General features: G+C 32.2%; 1 long non-coding RNA gene across 1 annotated transcript; it reads left to right on the top strand.

Annotated features, from left to right (window-relative positions):
* Window positions 1-3,302: 3,302 nt before the first annotated feature.
* LOC114077667 lies at window positions 3,303-5,834 on the top strand. The gene is made up of 5 exons (XR_003579022.1): window positions 3,303-3,531; window positions 3,660-3,793; window positions 5,000-5,088; window positions 5,169-5,242; window positions 5,665-5,834. It is a non-coding gene; the product is annotated as an uncharacterized LOC114077667 (long non-coding RNA).
* The last annotated feature ends 898 nt before the right edge of the window (window positions 5,835-6,732 follow it).

Genomic DNA, 6,732 nt, shown 5'->3' with positions numbered 1-6,732 from the left:
TGTCCCCTCTCTTATTTTATTGCTTCAGTTATAGTTTCTGCCTTATGCGATAAATGCTGCAATAGTACTAGTTTTCATGCTTGCATGGCGGAAGTTGTGTTGCATTTCTATTTGGAAATTTGTTCTCAAGAACAGACAGAATCAGTGGAGCAGCAACAGGTATGCCGATTCTACTATCATAGTTTATGATATCGTGTTGGTTATGTTGTTTGAGGAAAACATACAAAACCTAAATAATGGTGTATGTTTGTGTGTGAATCCGTTTTTACTGTGCATTTATTTGCTTACCTCTATTGAATAAGTTGTCAATCCACCTTGTTTTGGACCTGACTATTTAGGTGAAAAATTCAATAAAAGAATAGAGTGTGCATGCCCGCTCTTAGTCTCTTTTACTCTACATATATATACATAAATACAACTTACAAGTGCTAAGTTCATAAATGATACTATTGCTGTATCTCTTCAATCAAATAAAGAGAGATTTCAAATGGAGTTAGATATTACACTTATTTCAAGTTCAATATAGGGTTTGTTTTATCATATAATCATGTGATCGATTATCATATTGTAAAAGCCTGTTGTATTAATGAGCGCCCTAAGAAATTTAAGTGAACAAATTCGATGCTTCTATTGTATTTTTGTTAAATGATGACGAACCCATTCTTATGGATGCCCCATGTCGGCCATATTATACTTTCTCTGTAATCATTTTCATTTTCTTTTTCTTTTTGGTGTAGCCATGAATATTTAAATCAAAAAAAATTTCAGAAATAGCGATACTCTAGGTCTAATTATTTGATGTTTCTATTCTCCAATAACTTTCCATTTTAATGTCCGTTTCTACGATATATAGTGAGATTTTGTTTTTTCAAAACATGACAATTAGGGGTCTACAAAATCAAATCGAAAATCGAACAAAATTGCAAGTCGAGTCAAATAAAAAAAATTTCGATAAGCGGTTTGGTTTGACTTTGTCTGGTATTGAAAAAAAACCCGATTATATTTGGGTTGGTTTGGTTTAACTAAAAAAAATCAACCCAACATTGTATATGTAATTTTAAAATTTTATATTACACAAAAAAATATTTACTTTGATGTCATTTTAAAATATTTTTTTTACTATTTCATAGTTTTTATCTTTTAATATATAATTTCAAGTTTAAAACTAAAAATTCGAAATGGTCCAATAAAAATTATAGTTCATAGATATTGATATATAATAAAACTTAAATCAAAATCAACCTAATACTAATGCGAAAAAAAAAATTAATTTAATAATAAGAATGACAATAATATTTAATATTTGTTCTTTAGTTTTACATTGGTTTAGACATTAAAATACATAATCTAATTTTAATTTTTCTTAAATAGTAAGTAATGACTCCCTCGTCCGGTATTGTTTGTCATGATTTCTATTTAGAGAGTCAAACTTTAAAAACTTTGACTAACATTTTAAGATGTATTTTTTCATCATATTGATATTCAAAAATTTGTAATTTATAGTACTTTTCATATAGTTTTAGAATATCTAAATTTTTTGTTTAAAATATCAAATTAGTGTAATCTAATTTAACTTTGAAAATTAGTCAAACTAACTTTCGAAAAGCGCAACATGACAAATAAAAGTGGACGGAGGGAGCGCTAATACTTATTAGACTTCTTTTAGCATGATTTAGTACTTTTAAATTATGATTATTTTCATTATGACTTTACAATATTCATTTTATATGATGATTTCACTATTATTTTTATTGAATATTTTTGTGTCATCAATAATTGTCTCATATTTTGTGTTATTTTTTTAAGAAACACTTTGATAATTATATTTTGGATGAACTAAAGAAATATTTGGAGCACAAGTTAAGTATATGCTGTATGGAAGTTTTACCAAAAAAATCTAAAAATCTGGAAAAACTTAAAATTTATTAGTTTGGTTTGATTTATAAATTAAAAAATTTGACACAATGGTTTGGTTTGGTATTTGAGAAACTCAAACCAATCTGAGGTTCAAAAATCCAAAAAATCTGAATTTTATTAGTTTGGTTTGGTTTATAAATTTAAAAAGTTTACACGAATGATTTGATTCGATATTTGAAATAGGTTGAACCCATCGACAGCCCCTTAAATTTGGCACCAATTTTCACTTACACACTTCAAATAGACTTTATTCATTTTAAACACCTTAAGTAGGGGTCCGCTATGTCATTGTGACACCTTTTTGCCAATCAGCTATAATTACAACGTGTGTGTAACACACATGCGGATGACATGGCATGATGACTAATTAAAAACTAACATGTGACATTTTAATGTAAGAATAATAGTTTTAAAATAAATTATTAACAAACTAACTAATTTTTCAGCAAAAATAAATAAATAAAATTACCTATTTTCTACCGTTCCACCCCACCTTATATCATCCCACCCCGCCCCTACCCCATCTGCATTACGTCCCTTTCCCTCCCCAACTCTACAACCATTTTTTTTATTCTTCTTCCAATTTTTTTTAAAAAATCATTAGATTTTAGATTATTTTTAATTGATTTTGAAAATTATATATGACATTCTTCTACTACTATTTTGAAAACAAATGTGTGTCTTGTTCTAAAAGATCTTTTCAAAATTAGTGGGATCACTTTTAAAATTTTTGTTCTTATAAACTTATTTTATTTTATTTTTTCATATTTTGTAAGGTTTTTTGTCATCAATTTTCATGGGGGAAGTCAAGTAAGTGCTACGGCTAAAAAGTGAAGAAGAAGAAAAAGGAAAGAAATTGAAAAAAAAAAAAACCTCAGGCGGTTAAAATGGGTGCAACACATAGAATATGTCAAGTCAGCAAAAAGTGTCAAAATGACACAGCGGGACTCAACATGAGGTGTCTAAAATGAACAAAATTTAGTTAAGGTGTCTAAGTGAAAATTGACACTACACCATTTTAGGCCTACGACCACACTTATTCTGGACTACACTTGTAAAGTGTTGCCTAAAGTAGTTTTGGGAACGCTTTTAAAGCGTAGCCAAAATTTTTAACTTTTAGCTACAATAATTTTGGCAACACTTCAAAAGAGTACTCTTTAATAATATAAGATACACTTTATAAGTGTTGTTAAAATATGATATAATTGGCAACACCTATTTACATATATGACCACACTTCTAAAATGTCCTATTTTTATAATTGAAAAAACAACACTTTATAAGTGTTGTCTTAAAATTTTTCACTAAAATATTATATTCCCTCCAATATTTTTAACACTCCCTCCCATTTTTATTGGCCAAAAAAATTAAACATTAACAAAACATTTTGACTTCACTTTCCTTTTTCAGACTTTCCTTTTCACGTTTCTCTTTTCAGCAGAAGAATTGGCTGACTAAAGGTTCCGATACAAGCTGAAGAACTAAAGGTTTGAAGTGAAGAGAGGTGAAGATAGCTGAAGAAGTAGTTCTCTTTTCTGATACAAGCTAAAGATTCGATGAACTGAGCTGACGAGTTGAACGATTCCTTGAAGAGTAAGAACGATTTCTTTAAGAGTAAGAACGATTCTGTTTTCCGAAACTTATTTGATTTTTAGCTGAAGTGTTTGATTTTTAGCTGAAGTGGTACTTTTAAAACAGTCTTCTTGTTAGCTGAAGTGTTTGATTTTTTGTTTTGTGTATAGAAGAAATGAATATTGTTGGGTTGTTGACATGATGATGAACTGAAGCTAATTAGTCTCTCCGTCACACTTTTCTCTCAAGCGTCTCACTGAAGAACACGATTTCAAAGAGATTTTGTTGGATTTGGGTTTATCAGGTAAGAAATTTCATTTTGAAATTCTAAATTTTAACTTTAGGGTTTTTATATTCTTGTGTTTTTATGCAATTTTTGGGAGTGTGACTTGTATTTTAGTTTCATCAGTTGATTTTTGGAGTGTAGCTCGTAAACATTTAGATTTTCCTTTACTTTTCATGTTAATTTCTGCAGATGCTTAAGATTTTCCTTGTTCTTATTCTGATTGCTGAACTGTTGCTTGTCCATGTTTAAGATCTTTCTTGCTATAATGTTTGTTTTAATCTGTGGTCACTGCTTTTTTTACTGTGCTCGCCTTAATCTTTGTTTGTTCATTTGTTAATCACAATGATTTTGTCTTGTCTCTGTTTGCTGGAACAATTTTTTTGTTTTCGACTGTATGTCTTGAAGAGTGAAGAAGTCATTTTGTTGTTTGTCTAGTGCATTTTCAAGTATAGATAGTAACTTTAGCTAATTCAGTCGTTTTGGCCATAAGTATAGATAGTAACTCTATTTGCTGGAAATCTGTCAAAACGCGGCTGGGTCGACGGACCTCGCGACGGGACGTCGTGGTCATGACGGGCCGTCGTGGACCTCGCGACGGGCCGTCGTGGTCATGACGGGCCGTCGTGGTCATGACGGGCCGTCGTGGTCATGACGGGCCGTCGTGGACTCCGTCGTCCCATACATGCAAGTTTCTTCTGCTGCTCTCTTCATTACCCTCGACGGCAGGTATGACGGATCGTTACGAGCACAACGGTTCATCGAAGGTCTCCGTTCCAAAACACTTGAACTCTTGGAATATAGGTACTGGGGCTACTTCTCTGATCTTCATGACGAACCTGCAGGACGGACCATCATGGCTACGACGGGCCGTCACGCTTTCCGTAACCCCACACTTGGTCAGACTTCCCCATCTTCCTTCAGCAGCTGCACTACGCTGCCACCTACGGACCGTCACAGGCATGACGGACCGTCACAAGCTCCGTAGGTGGTCTCTTCTGCTAATCATTCGTAATACTCATCGATAAGTACATTAAGTAGCCAATTTGTTTATACTTCTAGGATTTATTCTTTTGATGAACTTGTTTGGATCAGTAGCTTGTGTTTAGAAATAATTTTTGTTTTGTGTTTGGAAGAAATTGATTACTTTTGGGGCTCTTACAGCTGAAATTTCAAATTGATTAATTGTTAAATTTCTTAATTTTGTGTTCTTTCTTGATGGAACAGATTTGTTTACTAGAGGAATTGATATTCAAGCAGTTAACGTTGTTATCAATTCTGATTTTCCTAAGAACTCAGAAACGTATTTGCACAGGGTATGTATAACAGATCTTTGATCTTGCTTATTGACTTATATATTTTTTTGCTATTTCATCATTGGTAATTTATTTTGCAGGTTGGACGATCAGGGAGATTTGTGAAGCTTGGTTTAGCTGTTAGCCTGGTTACTTTTGAGGATCACTTCACTTTGTATGTATTAATTATGTTCATTTCTTTTATACTAGATCATTAAGCTCTATGTGTTGATTTCTGCTACTACTAATAGTATCTATTTGACTGTGAGATATAGAATTGAACAAGAACTAGGAATAGAAATCAAGAAAATCCCTTCACAGATAGATTAAGCTATATATAAAGTCTTCTATGTTAGCTCCCCTTATTTTTCTGAATAATTTTTTGATGAAGTAAATTGAGTTGTTTTGTAGTCCTGGTAGGTTCTGATTATAGGGTGACTCATGGCAGTTAACTACAGTAGATAAGAAAAATGAACACTTTAAGATTCTTGAAAGATTTCCTTATTCTTGATTAGTTCATTAAATTTTGTCTATCCTATTAATTCACCGTCTTTCTTAATTCTTTCTATCCTATTAATTTTACTTATTTTTCCTTAGAACCAAAATCAACATTCAAAAACATTTGTGGAGGATTCAAAGTTTGATTTGACATAACACAAGTGTCATGACTATGTAAGAAACTATTATCATCTCATGACACCTGATTTTTGTAACTTAATCATGAATTTAATGATTCTTATTGAAATATCAAATATTTATATCTTCTTATAGGAATTCAAATATCCCATCCAAGGATTGCATGAATTTAGCAAGGTATAGCAAACCCTATATTGATTGTGTGGAATCATTCCTAGATTTTGCTTACTCTTATGGAAATCCTCACGGAGAGGAAATTCAGTGTCCTTGTGCAAAATGTTGTAATATTCGTTGGACTCGAAGGAATGTAGTGTATGATCATCTAATATGCTATGGATTTGTTAAAGGTTATACTAGATGGATCAATCATGGAGAATGGGATATCAAGTTGAATGTTGAAGATGATATGGATTGCTCGCGTGATGATATTGATGGATTGTTGAATGATCAATTTAGAGATGTTGCACAGGCAAAAGGAGCTTATAATGGTCCAAATGAAGATGCCAAGAAATACTATAACTTAGTTGAAGAGGCAAGCCAAGAATTATATCCTGGTTGTACAGGATTCTCTAAATTATCATTCACACTTCGTTTATATATGTTGAAGTGTCTACACGGATGGAGCAATGAATCATTCACTTCTCTTTTAGAGTTATTAAAGGAGGCGATGCCCGAGTTGAACATTCCTCCCTCTTACAATAAAACCAAGTCTATGGTCAAGAATCTCGGCCTTGATTATGAGAAAATTGATGCATGTCCAAATGATTGCATGTTGTTTAGGGATGATCATAAGGATGATAAATTTTGTCATACTTGCGGAGCTTCACGATATATTGAAAATCCTGAAGTTGATGGTGAGGTTGAGTCTTCTAAAAAATCACATCGAGTTTCAGCAAAGACTTTGAGACACTTTCCATTAATTCCTAGACTCAAAAGGTTATTTATGTGCTCAAAGACGGCAGATTCTTTGAGGTGGCATGATGAGGAGCGTTCAAAAGATGGAAAGTTAAGGCATCCCGCTGATGGTCA

Source organism: Solanum pennellii, chromosome 6 (genome assembly GCF_001406875.1).
Source record: "Solanum pennellii chromosome 6, SPENNV200".
NCBI lineage: Eukaryota > Viridiplantae > Streptophyta > Magnoliopsida > Solanales > Solanaceae > Solanum > Solanum pennellii.
The sequence above is the reverse complement of the archived record's forward strand: the minus strand, read 5'-3'. Positions and strand labels throughout refer to the sequence as shown.